Consider the following 15,292-nt stretch of genomic DNA (forward strand, 5'->3'; position numbering starts at 1 on the left):
CTGTTTAGTCTTTGCAGATAGTGAAAAATCGTGTAAAAAAATAAAAGTAATCGAGCAAAATCAGTAGACCACTAATTCGATCTCTTTTTAACCTCGGTAAAATACAAACATTAGGAATAACCCTTCATGAGAAATACGAAAATAGAGAAATGAATTGAGCTCCACACCATGAGGGCTGCAAAACAGCTCGACTCCGCCACCCACACCGCCCAAAATAACGGCAAACCCTATGCAAATATTATAAATATACACAACACACCACACCACCAAAGAAACAGAATAAAACATTTTATTAAATAACTATTTACATAACTATTTTATACTTTTTATTGCCCGATCCGGCTAGCTCAATCGATCGAGCATGAAAGTCATGCACTGATAACAAGCGTTGAGAGTTTGTAGAATGATGGCTTCAGATTTTCCACATACGGTGTAGTGGCGCGAACTGGCAGGGGGCGTTTGGATTCTACCCCTTCTCCAAATAAGATTTTCATACGTGAATGTTCGTTCATGCTTTTTGTCCCTGAGTTGCTTCCATGTCACTGCCTTACATAAATGGCATAAGTCCTGGTTATTGAGTGCCATACTTCAGAGTTCTAAGCAGTTCTTGTAACACTGTTTAAACCTTATTTGCACCTGCTGCAGCTTCACTATTCAAAGTAAGTGGGGTCCATTTGTGGACCTGACTGCATTGGAAAACAATGTGATACGGTGCCTCCCTAAACCGCTTGACGGAGGCCCCCGAGGGGCGGTGAGATGGCGCGGACTGAGAGGGGGCGCTTGGCTCCTGCCCCCTCCCCAAGTCGTGTTGCCCTGGTGAGGCCTGAGATCGCCCCCGGCATAGGCGGCCGGCTCCCGGGGTCCGGCGGAATTTTTTCCCTTTTGAAGAATCTTTCATTCTGGACCTTGTCCCACAATCCGTTTCACCTGAAGACACGCTGTCGTAGGGCGCCCCTTTACCGTTTTAGTTGCCATTCCGCCCGCTTTTGGTACTCTGTGCCTCTTCCGCCATTCAGCTGTTTACCGCTCGCTCTTGCGACTACAACGTCTCGCTCACCATGTAGTTGAGTTGCTCCCGCTCTTAAGATTTGACCGAACTTTTTGGACTGCTGAAAGCGGTGGAATTCCGACCGCTGGTTGGTGGAGACATTTTGACTATATTCTGCACCTGCATTGTCGCGTAATGCGTCATATGACGCGACGCGTTAGCGCACCCGGAAGTGCTCCGGTGCGCAAGGCGCAGCTTCCCGGAAACGATCCAGAGCGCGCCGCGCAGCGCGTAACGTAAGCATAACAGGTCATGTGACTTGTTAATAAAACTTTTCATTGGTTCATTTTACTTTTCTTTTCCTAATTATGTAAGACTAGGTCATGTGACCTAAAAATAACACTTTTCATTGGATTAAAACATTTTTTTTCCCCAAACGATGAAAGCCCCACCTTGTTTCTGGATGTTTCAGACTGAAGCTGGCGTCACCATGAGAGCACCACCATCTCGTAGCTCCGTCGTGGCCATTCCGCAAGCAATCATGGCAGCCGCTCCCCACCGGAAGCCTGCGAGAGTCGAGGGCCCCCAAGACTTTTGTACAATCTTCAAGGCTGAGGGGACGCTTTCGAGAATGGAACCCAAGCCCTGGCAGACAAGCGTCCGAGTTCCAAGGTGTCCCAGGGCCATTTTACTGGACCAGGCCCAAATCCGAAGAGCCGGCCGCCATTTTAAGAGTCCTGTGGCAGCCGCCTACCGCTGCACCGCAAGAGTGGGAGCAACTCAACTACATGGTGAGCGAGACGCTGTAGCCGTAAGAGCGGGCGGTAAACAGCTGAATGGCGGATGAGGCACAGTGTAGCAAAAGCGGGCGGAACGGCGACTGAAACGATAAAGGGGCGCCCCACTACAGCAGACAAGCCTCCGCCATGTGCTTCAAAACTGCATATGTATCTCGTGATATCAAGGTTGGGCAACCAGTACAGAACAAGCAGTTACGAGTCCCATTTACACCGGCGCCATTTTGGGCGCGGCCGGGCAGGTCCAGGATCTACTGAAACATAAAAAATGAGGCTGACGTCTCTGAAGCAGGTCACGAACAGCAGGACATAGCAAATAAACATGAACTCTCTAAAGCTGTTAACTCACTGCAGAACAAAACAAGTGAACCTGAAACCTCTGGAATAATTGTCGGTCAAAAGAACAACACACAAAACTCTGTAGAGCCTGAAGAAAAAAAAACAGAAGGGCACTGTAGTTTCAGACACACTTAACACTAATGACGAAACAAAGATATCGTCTGTTTATAAAGCAGTTATCATCTTGACAGAATTTGCAAAGAAGTGTACAGACACCAATGCATCAGCATTCTCGGAGATAACATCTTAAGGAACAAAGAAAGACCTGTTCACTCTTCACACCCCAGGTGCTGTGTATATTGCACTATAGTGCTGCATCGAGAAAACGGGCAACCCTATTGATGTGGATTTTTCATTATTGATTATTGTAAAGAAATGGCGACTCCCCCCTTTAGCAGATTAGCTAAATGTTTGCGTAATTTAGGCATAAAAGTTATATTATTGTTGTTGTTGTTGTTATCGTTATAGTTCTGGTTAATTTCAAAAAATGGTTAAATATATTTACAGTTTTTGTTGCGTTCGTTATATTTAAATATTAATAAAGTTTTAAAATGTAACTGTCTTGGAGTACTATATTTTTTTTAAAAATCGGGTGAATGGGGCCTTGAATCGGGTTATTGTCATGTGTGGGCTTTGCAAGTGTACTGCTACAAGATCGGACATTTCAAACTCAAATGCACGTTCTTTTTCTTACCTTTCCGAAGCATGGAGCGCAATAGCAGGCAGAGAAAGGGTGATGCACGTGTTGAACACTGCCTGGCCTGCAAATTGCTGCCAGTGCCCCCCCGCCCGCTCCTGAAAGAGGACACACACACACCGCCGCCCCGAGTACTTCACAAATCTTTAAAAGACCATGCGCTTGTTCAATGGGAAGTGGATAACATGGCTAAGAGCATTTGCTGACTAATGCATGAATATCGCTGACTTTTCAGCGATATTCATGCATTGCGGCCGTTTTTTATCGCATTTGCGATAAACCTTGCTAATAGCAAGGTTTATGTGCGATAAAATTCGCCGAAGTGCGGCGATAATTATTGTCTCTAAACAAGTTAGAGACAAAAATTACCGCTAGTTGTTGGAAATATGCCCCCGGGTTTTTCCTTGCAGGAATCGGGAAGCGAAAGACTAGCACTGAAATCAGTAGTCTCACACCTGAATCGGGAGGGTTGGCATGTCTGGATACTCTACAGCTGGAGCCATAAACTACATCCGCAGGGCTAGGTGATAGCCTAGGTCCGCTCTGGACAATCGGACACAGAGGAAGAGAAGTGTCAGAGGGTGCGGTAGTGAATAGGGTGAAAGGGAGGTGTCGAACGGGCACAGGGTGTGATTCTCAGAGAAGAGCAGCGCAGATGGGGGAAGTATATGGCCCATGCATGAGAGAGAGAGCGGGGGTGACCATTGCGTGGGGGAGATGCGTGCGAGGGTGGGGAGCCATGCTGAGAATCGACGGCGTGCAGAGAGTGGCCCTGGTCAAGGCATCTAAAATGGCTGCCGTGCACGACAAAATTGTGGCATTGGACAAAAACGCAAGATGGCGCAGACAATGTTTATCAATAAGGATTCATTTATAACAAAATATTTACTCGCAGTGACAAAATGGTGTTCAACACTTCCTGATTTCCATCGAATCGAACGTTAACAAACGTCACGCAGCAAAAAAAAAAAAAAAAAAAAAGCTCACGCACAGAGCGGTTTTTAGCCATGTTATCCAATGGAAGGTGGATAACATGGCTAAGAGCATTTGCTGGATAATGCATGAATATCGCTGACTTTTCAGCGATATTCATGCATTGTGGCCGATGTGCGGCGATAATTTTTGTCTCTAAACAATTAAAACGAAGCACAAAATGGCGAATTCCCGTTTCGCTACCAGTTTGCGGCCCAGTTCGCGGCCCGTGAAGCGCTTCTACCGTGAAAAATCATTTTTTTTTTATTTTCCCCACGGGACCCTTTAATAACCCCAACAACATTCCTAGGGGGTCAAGAGGGGTATACCTTGCCCCCTTTCAATAAATTCCCCCTTCGTTTTTCACCTCTTCTTCTCTCTCGATCCTACCGAGAGATAAGATGGCGGCCGCTCCGGACTATTTAGAATGTTGACAGACACCGGAGAGCCAATCAGCTTTCTGTTATCCAATGGAAGGTGGATAACATGGCTAAGAGCATTTGCTGGATAATGCATGAATATCGCTGACTTTTCAACGATATTCATGCATTGTGGCCGATGTGCGGCGATAATTTTTGTCTCTAAACAATTAAAACGAAGCACAAAATGGCGAATTCCCGTTTCGCTACCAGTTTGCGGCCCAGTTCGCGGCCCGGGAAACGCTTCTACCGTGAAAAATAATTTTTTTTTTATTTTCCCCACGGGACCCTTTAATAACCCCAACAACAATCCTAGGGGGTCAAGAGGGGTATACCTTGCACCCTTTCAATAAATTGCCCCTTCGTTTTTCACCTCTTCTCTCTCGATCCTACCGAGAGATAAGATGGCGGCCGCTCCGGACTGTTTAGAATGTTGACAGACACCGGAGAGCCAATCAGCTTTCTGCGCGCAAAGTTCCGTTTTGCGAAAAGTAAGCGGACCGGATCGCTGCCCGGAGCGCTGTTACAGATATATATCTTGTTTTGAACGTTATTTCTCAAAAACTACTGGAGCACATATATTGAGACCTAGCAAAGGCACATCGGGCTAACAGTCCCTACAATTTTGCCAAGTTTCGTGCAAATCCATTCAGCCGTTCGAGCTAAAAGTGAGTCCAACCGCCCTATGGAAAAATGAATGGGAAAAACGCGTTTTGGGACCCCCCTTTTTTCTCACCCCCCCCTTGACGAAACTCCACCAAATTTTCAGGGGCTGCTCAGAAACAAAATGTGCCATTTTCCTGAAAATTTCAGCCGATTCCGTCCTCAAACGCCAAAGTTATTAGACATAGAATTTTCAAAAATCCCATAGGGAATTAATCCTAACTATATATACCTACTGGCGATAGCCAGTAGGTAATATATATATGCATACACATACATATATATAAATGCATATGCATATATATGCATATATATATGTGTATATGTGTGCGTGTAGAGAGAGGTAGAGAGGTAGAGGTGTAGAGGTAGAGAGGTAGAGGTAGAGAGGTAGCGGTAGAGAGGTAGAGACTAGTAGAGAGAGAAGTAGAGAGAGGTAGAGAGGTAGAGAGTAGAGAGTGAGTAATTGAGAGTAGAGAGTGAGTAGTAGAGAGTAGTAGAGAGCAGTAGAGAGAGTAGTAGAGAGTAGTAGAGAGTGAGTAGTAGAGAGCAGTAGATAGTGAGTAGTAGAGAGTAGTAAAGAGTGAGTAGTAGAGAGTAGTAGAGAGTGAGTAGTAGAGAGTGAGTAGTAGACAGTAGTAGAGAGTGAGTAGCAGAGAGAGAGAGAATAGTAGAGAGTAGTAGAGAGTGAGTAGTAGAGTGAGTAGTAGAGGCTAGCAGAGAGAGAGTAGCAGAGAGTGAGTAGTAGAGAGTGAGTAGTAGAGTGAGTAGTAGAGAGTGAGTAGTAGAGAGAGAGTAGTAGAGAGTGAGTAGTAGAGAGTAGTAGAGAGTGAGTAGTAAAGAGTGAGTAGTAGAGAGAGAGTAGTAGAGAGTGAGTAGTAGAGAGTAGTAGATAGTGAGTAGTAGGGAGTGAGTAGTAGAGAGAGAGTAGTAAAGAGTAGTAGAGAATGAGTAGTAGAGAGTGAGTATTTGAGAGTAGTGGAGTTGGAGAGAGTAAGTAGTAGAGAGTAGTGGAGAATATTCCAAAGTTTGGCACAGCACCACTTGCACAATAAGTCCAATCAAATCATATCACTTAGAGTCCTTATTGAAGCGCTGAATCTTGGTGTATATTCAAATGCTTTTATTTTCCTTAAGTTTATGTACCACAGCCAGCCGAAACGTTTCGTTCTGTACAACAGAACTTCTTCAGGGTGTTCTTATTTCCTTCAAGTTATGTCGGTATCCTGTTGTCATATACCTAGATATTTCTTCCAAATGTTAGATGAAACGTAAGTACATTCTTATTCAAAGTGACTAGGTATCAATTTTACCCACACAATTCGGACAGACTTGAGTAATTTATAGCATCCTCAAAGTCAGTCTTTCAAAAATTCCAAAGTATAGGACATGATAATCCAAATCCAAATGTTTCTCAAGAAAAGTCATTTTCAATCGTTCAGAATATCGGTGTTTGGGCAGATATGACCCAGGGACCCCCAGTATGCAAGGGGAATTAGTCCCCCCTCTGCAAACGCGCCAGTGGCCTGCGTTGCAGAGAGGTGTAAAAAGGGGCATAGCCTCATTACACCTCTGTGCAATGCAGCCCCCTGGCGCATACTGGAGGTTTCAGGTGGGCTAGTTGGCCCCCAGGGACCCCTAGTATGCAAGGGAAATTAGTTCCCCCTCTTCAAACATGCACGGGGGCTGCGTTGTAGAGAGGTGTAAAAAAGGGTGTGGCCTCATTACACCTCTCTGCAATGCAGCCCCCTGGTTCATACTGGAGGCTCCTGGTGGGCTAGTTGGCCCCCAGGGACCCCCAGTATGCAAGGGGAATTAGTTCCCCCTCTGCAAACGTGGCAGGGGGCTGCAATGCAGAGAGGTGTAACAAGGGGTATAGCCTCATTACACCTCTGCAATGCAGCCCCCTGGCACATACTGGAGGTTCCAGGTGGGCTAGTTGGCCCCCAGGGGCCCCCAGTATGCAAGGGGAATTAGTTCCCCCTCTTCAAACATGCACGGGGGCTGCGCTGCAGAGAGGTGTAAAAAGGTGCGTGGCTTCATTACACCTCTCTGCAATGCAGTCCCCTGGCACATACTGGAGATTCCTGGTGGGCTTTCAGGTGTTATTTAGTTAGGAATTAGCATTAAAAAAACCTTTGAAATTTACTGAAAAAAACATAGGTTTCAGGCCTTATATAGTTAGGAATTAGCATTTAAAAAACCTATGAAATTCACTGAAAAAACCATAGGTTTCTCACCAGTTATAGTTAGGAATTAGCATTTAAAAAACCTATTAAATTCACTGAAAAATCCATAGGTTTGACACCAGTTATAGTTAGCTGGAAATGTTACTGACATAAAACCATTGAAATTCCCATGTTATAGTTAGTTGGACTCACTATAACTTGCGCGCCTGCAATGCACTGCTGATGACGTCACATATTACATCACTCATGACATGGTCAGTGACATCACTCATGACATCACTGATGACACCATCCTTGTGACAGAGTGACAGACCTCCTTTCATTGTAATGTAACCCTTGAAACACATATTCAAAAATAGAAACTAAAATGTTCATAAATATAGAGATACCCATACCAGTTACAACAACCAATTCAGTAATACCACGATCTATGTACGCATCCACTCATTCACCAACAGTTCTATATAGTCACTCATACATATATTCACTCATCATAAGTAGTGAAACACCTATACATCCTGTTACACACCGACAGTCATCCAAAAGTTACTCACACACATAATCACACATGCAAATAAACTATTGAACATCCATTTATTTGCATATACAACTATACACACACTACCACCTTACTTCTAAGGAAACTTACACATACTTCCTCTCTTAACCACATCGTTGCGGTTATTTTTACCCTGTGCTGGAAACTGGTATTTCCCTTTATTCATGACGAGCTCAGCTCGTCATCAGCACAGCTCAACTGTGCCTCATGACGAGCTGAGCTCGTCATGAGCATGGAAGGGGTTAAACAATCACTTATAGAAACACATACTTATTTAAAAAAGAACTCTTTCAATCTCTCACTCTCACATATACTCACTTATATACATCAATACTCACATATACTAGATTAAAACATATGTAGTTACTGATAAAGACACTAGTGAGACAGTCATTCACTCACTAACACACACATATACACACTCATCCACCCATACAGTCCTGCACATATGCTGTCTTCAAAACAAATACAGACAGTGAGTCAGCCATTGATGCATCTATGTGCTAAGTAACACCCCCACCAAACCATACAGACACTCATACTGATACTAAAAAAACATCTAATAACCCACATACACACACATGTAGCTACTCACCAACCCATGCAGCCACTTATACACAAAGTGAAACACTGATACAAACATTTAAATATTTAAACAATACTCACTAATATATGTATTCACTAAGATACACTTAATAAGCCAGTTAACCAATCAATTTTTTTAAAACAAAACATCCATTAAGACACTTATTTAAACATTTATTCTTCCATCGACCTTTACATATACATATATAAAAAAGACACACATTCACTGGATGGTGTCATCAGTGATGTCATGAGTGATGTCACTGACCATGTCATGAGTGATGTAATATGTGACGTCATCAGCAGTGCATTGCAGGCGCGCAAGTTATAGTGAGTCCAACTAACTATAACATGGGAATTTCAATGGTTGTATGTCAGTAAAATTTCCAGCTAGCTATAACTGGTGTCAAACCTATGGTTTTTTCAGTGAATATATATATATATATATATATATATATATATATATATATATATATATATATATATATATATATATATATATATATATATATATATATATATATATATATATATATATATATATATCAGAACTGAAACTGAACATGCTGTGAATTATGAATAAAATATTCAGAGTGTGATCTGAGCTGTGTCAGAGCCTGTTTTACTTGATGGCGCTGACATCATGGCACACCCTCTCGATCTGGAACAATGCATCTGGTCGCCAATAGTGGACTCTGTATGAGGAATACAAAGCGTAGCCCCCCAGCTTTATATTTGGATATTTGGAGCTTCGTGCATTGGGAAGAGAGGAGGCAGCAATCACCTGCTGGAAGGATCATTATTCTGCAATTGAGTTGCTTCTGCTGTGATACACCGGCCCTTAGCTAACTAGAATTGGGGCATTATTTTGTGTCTGAAGGTTAGTTACTTAGCTGCCTTCATGCTAGGGATTGACGTATCAGGCTGGCAATAAACATCAGCGCGGCATCAGTTTCAGATGGACATTGTGTCTTTAAAGATGTGGATTATACAAGTCTGTGGTGCCCCAGCCATATGAGTGACACCTGCAGGAACTGTGCGGATTCGAATCAGCGGCAGGCGAGGGAGATACGCACCATATTCAACTAGGTATAAAGTGGCTGCCCGATTGAGACGGCAAATAGTAAATCTAAATGAGTAGTGGCCTCAAACGAACAATAAAATTATCATTGATACTGCATTATGGGACTTTGAGGCCCACTCATTTGTTACTCATGCCGACGTGAAAAAATATGCGTTTGCATATTAAATATGCGTTTGGAAGACCCTGTGAGTGCTCTGAATTTGTGTAGTGGTTAATATAAATATATATATATATATATTTATATATATATATATATATATGTATATATATATATATATATATATATTAAACACACACTGTGATGGCGTGCTTCTGCCTATTGGAACGGCGGGCTCCCGACGGGGTTCGCCAGCCCCTACTATAAACAACACTCCTGGTTTACTCTCCTTACTTGAAATAATCAGAGTCGGGCCCCCAATGCAGTTAAACGGTACTTCAGGTTTATTAGGCAAGAGAAAACCCTTGCCTAATAAACTTGAAGCACCGTTTAACTGCATTGGGGCCCCGACTCTGGTTATTTCAAGTAAAACCAGTGAAATTCAGCAGTTATAGTTCCCTGATCAAACTATAACTATAACAAACGCCCCCGAAATGCACTGCTTATGACCTTGTATACTGCATCACTCATAACAAATAGGTAGTGATAGTTAGGACCTAGGTTCCATAGGAAAAGCATTTTTTGACTTGCCTATATCTTCAGTGCCACTTGACGAATGTTTATGAAGATTTCTAAAAACAGTGTCATAATAAGTCTTGCTGTAGGTAGCACGTCTCGGGGTGATCCATCAAGTGGGGGCCGAGGAAAAGGGGGCTAAAAAAAAAAGTGTGTTAATTCTCACAGGATGCATAGTCAGACCTACAACCTGAACCACTGGACGGCGTTACACCAAACTTAGCAGAAAGGTAGATGTTGTTACACAGATTGTGATTTTTGTTATTTGTAGCCACTCCATTCAGTAGCTTTTGAGAAATTTAAGTAGAACTAGTTAGTGATATCTGTGGTTGGGAAGCCTTCACAAAAGAAGACGAGTTCTTGCATGGAAATGCACAGCTCTGATTGGCTAACAACACTTTAACCAGCAAGTGCTGGCAGCCATTTTCAGACTCAGTTTCACTGAGTACCCCTCAAAAAGTGAAACTAAAGAAAAGGGGGCAGGGTAGGAATACCCCAACCCCTAAGCCATGGTGGGAACCCCACCATGCAAAATTAGCATGTTTTACTTTTTTTAAAGCTAGGTCGTGATGAAATGGTAAAATGTTTTTTGAAAAACACAAGCACTGGTTCCCGTGCTTGTGTTTAAAAAAGCCCTACTGTGGGTCAAGTCCTGGGGGCATATGTACTTTAATGTAGGGGCTGTGTGCCTTCCGCAGTCCCAGGGACTACCACCTCCCTGGGGGAATGAACTACAGGAATGCAGGGGCCCTGAGTGCCCCTGCAGCCTCGGTGACCACCACCTCCCTGGGTCAATGAACTATAAGAATGGGGGGGGCTGAGTTGCCTACCCACAGTCCTGGGGACCACCACCTCTCTGTTAAAATAAACTATAGGAATACAGGTTGGCTTGCACAGCACCCTCGCAGCCCCGGGGACCACCAACTCCCTGTGGCTCAAATAATATAATGGAGGGGGTCCTTAGCAGACCCCCAGCCCATCCAGACCATAACTTCCCGGGGCTGAAGTAAATGGAGGGAGTGTGCGCAACCCCTACAGAGCCAACGATAGGGTCTGTAACTCCCTGGGCCGGCTCCTCTTATGTCCCAGGGTGCCCACCCTTGGACATAGCTGTTTGCTATTGCTTTGCGGGAGCTTTACCACTGCTGCCAAGCCATACCAACTGTGCTCTTTAGCTTTGAGCAAGCAATAGCATTTTGCTCTTGCTTTCTTAAAGTGGAGTACCAGTGCTTTGACAGAAAGGGAGTTGCTTGTTAGCAGCTCCCTCTCTGTCAAAGCAATGCCAGCTTCAGCAGAAAGTGGGGAGCCAGCCGGGACCACAGGTTCCATGAGGCTCCCCCGCGGTCGCCAACACTCCTAAGTGTGTGCCCTGGGTGGGACGAGGTCACCCACACAAGAGGCTGGGTCCTTGGTGATGGGGTCCCCATGGTTAAAATTGGCCTAGGAGGGGGGTCGCAGTGCCCCCTCCATTCAATTTAAATGATACTTTTTTAAAGTTCAGGCCCGGGGAATGGTTTCCCCAGGTCCCAAATCGGCCCAGGGAAGCGGGGGACACATGCCCCCCGTAAAAAATAAAAACACATTTTTTTAAATGGCGGGTAAGACAAGTCACCAGAGGCCTGGCCCCCTTTCTCCACTGTTCTGCAAAAGCACCTCCTAGGACACTGCTGGTTGGGGGACGAAGTCTTCTTGGATGCTGAGAGTCCTTGAAGGCCAGGAACCCCTTCTGTTACCTCCAGTAAGTCCCAGACAGTGGGATTGCTGAGAGGTCTTTATAGGTCACACCCCCTTTCCATAATACTCTGCAAATGCACCTCCTGGCACACTAATGATTGGGAAATGAAGTTCACTTTACTCCGGAGGGTCCTTGGGGCCAGCGACCCCTCCTGTTACCTCCAGTACGTCTCACATAGCGGGATTGGTGGGAGGTTGTCCGTGGCCTGGCCCCCTTTTTTCTGCCACTCTGTAAATGTGCCTCCTGGTGCATTACTAATTGGGGGGTGAAGTCCCCTTGGCTGCTGAGGGTCCTTGGGGGTAAACAGCCCCTCCTATTACTTTCAGTAATTCCAACACAGCGGAATTGCTAAGAGGTCTTCAAAGGCCACGCTACCTTTCTCCACCACTCTGCCAACGCACCCCCTGGTGCACTACAGGTGCTGAGGGACCTTGGGGCCCAAAAAGCCCTCCTGGAACCTCCAGTAAGTCTTACACAGTGGGATTCCTGTAAGCTAGTCAGAGGCCCCTCCCCCTTTCTCCACCATTCTGAAAAAAACATAGAAATTCACTGAAAAAACAAAGGTTACAGGAAAGTTCTACTTAGGAAATGGTATTGAAAAAAACTTAGAAATTCAATGAAAAAACAAATGTTACAGGGATGTTATAGTTAGGCTCAGGTTTCACTTGTACAAAACCAGTGACATTCAGCAGTTATAGTTAGTTGAGCTAACTATAACTTGCGCCCCAGCAGTGGACTTATTATGACCGCACATATTACATCACTCATGACATATCAGTAACATCACTCATGACATCTCATCAATGATGTCATCAGTGATGTCACTGACCATGTCAGGAGTGATGTCATATGTGAGGTCAAAAGCATTGCATTGCAGGGACGTGAGTTATAGTTAGCGCAGCTAACTATAACTACGGAATTTCAATAGTTGCGTAGGAGTGAAACCTGAGAGTAACTATAACATCCCTGTAATCTTTGTTTTTCTCAGCGGATATATATAGCACTGATTCCTGGGTCCGTGTCTGCTCACTTCTTGGGAAATGAAAATGGAGAAAAGCAACGACTTTCGTATTCAACTGGCGAGGCTTTGATCAGTTTTACACGGACCCCCAATCATCTGCGGCAGCTGTCTAAGCAAAGTCTATTTACTTCGGTGCTTCGGACCGGAAGGAATTGCACTTTGGGAAGGATGTTCCTTACAGCCTGCCCCCCTTGACCAAGACAAAGACGCCCCAATCGGAAAGCGGCTCTCGCAGTGTCTGAGGACTCTTTAGGGTGAAGCGAACCGAGAAAGGTAGGACCTAAGGCCATAAAGGGGTGATTGGTGCGCACACGGCGTACGGGATCGGGAGATCACGGAAATACTCTTTGAACCCGGGAAACGCCGAATTAGATTTATAACTATTATGTCCGCTCACAGCCTTAAAGACCGCAAGGCGGCGGCCTCCGAATTCTTGATAATGAGCCCCCTACAAGCAGCAAATTTCATCAAAATCAGGGGCTAATCCGATTAAGCATAATGAAGATCTTAAAAGCAAAATGAAAGCATTTGAATATGGGATCACCCTTTTTTATTTATTTGCTCTTAAATTGAAGAATCTAAGTCCTTTAGATGATTTATGTCTCACCTTTCCTTTTTTTAACAACATGTTTAAACAGGGATGATATTAATAAAATGTTTTTGGTAGCATAAGGAAATGATAATATTGTCAGCAAACAATCGAGGATTTATCCAGTCAGTTTTATAAAAATGCATTTTATGCCATCATTAAACAAACTGCTATTATGAGTTATGTACCTATATATTTATTTGAGTTTTTTAATATTTAAAGCTCTTATACAATTAGAATATTAAGAATCTGAATTTTTATATATTTATTGCTATTTATATTTTAGCAATTAGTGTACACTTTGACCACTCATATTAAAGTCAGATATTTATTGTGACTTAGCAGTTTTAGACAAACTGTTCGTTTGAAATATTTACATTGTTATTCAAGTTTACCTAACAGTACCTGTGCATTTATGCGTTCCATCTACCATCGATAAAGCTTTAGTATCTTTTCATTGTTTATTATCACGTGCATAAGTGCTACAGTATAATTGGTCTATTTTCATTACTGGCGTTGTCATGTGATCAAGGTCCTTTGGGGACTGAAACGCGTAATGGCGGCAAATAAACCAGCATTCTAAGCACTGATTTCTGGGTCCGGGACTGCTTACTTCTTGAAAAATGAAGATGGAGAAAAGCGGCGACTTTCATATATATATATATATATTACCTACTGGTGGTCGCCAGTAGGTAGTTATAGTTAGGACCTCGTTTCCATAGGAAATCCACAACATTCTATTTGGAATAACTTTGGCACCGGTCAATGAATCTTCGACAAATTCTCCATGATAATGGCCTGCTGTGTCCCGCTCCTTCCCTGAAAATATGGGTGTGTTTCATGAAGTGGGGGCTGAGAAATAAGGATAGAACCGAGTCACAAGAAAACAGTAAATCAAAGTTGAAAAATAGGAAAAGGGGGCAGGGAAGAAACATCCTGACCCCCTAGGCCTGCTCAGGGGGTCCCACATGGATCCTTAGGTCAAACAAATATATATATGTATTTTTTTAAATCGCGGGGTACGCGTACACAGTGAAAAAGAAAAAAAACTCAAAGACCGTTTTATTCTTAATTAATTTTTTCCATAACACAGGACCCCGAGCCCTGGGGACTGCCACCCCCTGGGGCTTTATTTTGAAGTATGCGGGGGGGCTTACGCCCCCCCCGCAGCCCCGGGGACCGCCACCCCCCTGGGGCTTTTTAATTTCTTTTTTTAAGTATGTGTGAGGGGGGTTCAAGCCCCCCCATACACCCCGGGGACCTCCACCTCCCCAGGGCAGTAATATTTAAAACAGGGGGGTCTGTGACAGACCCCCAAGCCCCAGGGACCTCCACCCCCCGGGGCTTTTGAATGTTGGGAGGGGGGCCGCTCGGCCCCCCTCCTGGAGCCTTTGATGGCCCTGGGGTCTGCCACTTCCCAGGACCGGCTCCTGAAGGACAGTGTGCTGACTAGGTTGATGGTGTTTAAGTGGACCCCATTTGCAGCTCTTTAAACATTCAAACATTTAATTTCTGCAAAATCTTTTCTGTGTTGGGCAATAAAGTGTTACCCGAGTGATTTTGTCATCCATGTATCTTTTTTACTTTTTCTTTTTTTGAACTCTGCTTTATTTACAGTATCTTCCTACTTCTCATCACAATGAGTTCCACTGTGTAGCGCCCGTTGCAGTGTTCTTAGCCTTGTTGTTCTTTTGCTGACTTACCATTTTGTGTACAAGATCCGCAGTCCTATTTGTGCAGCTTTCCTTTGTGTATCTTTTGTGCAGCCTTCTTTTGTGTATCTTCTTTTGTATCTGACTTTGGGTATTCAGTGCTTGATCCAGTATCCTGAACATAGCAGTATATCAGTAGACATCTAGTTTACTCCTTTCCATTCCCTCCCTCCACCCTAATTGACAACGTAATGGGGGAGTGAAAGTAAGGTACTCCTGTCGTCACTGTCTCAGTCTCCATCACTCTTTGACCCTCTTGGCCCTTGTTGCCAC

Source organism: Lissotriton vulgaris, chromosome 8 (genome assembly GCF_964263255.1).
Source record: "Lissotriton vulgaris chromosome 8, aLisVul1.2, whole genome shotgun sequence".
NCBI lineage: Eukaryota > Metazoa > Chordata > Amphibia > Caudata > Salamandridae > Lissotriton > Lissotriton vulgaris.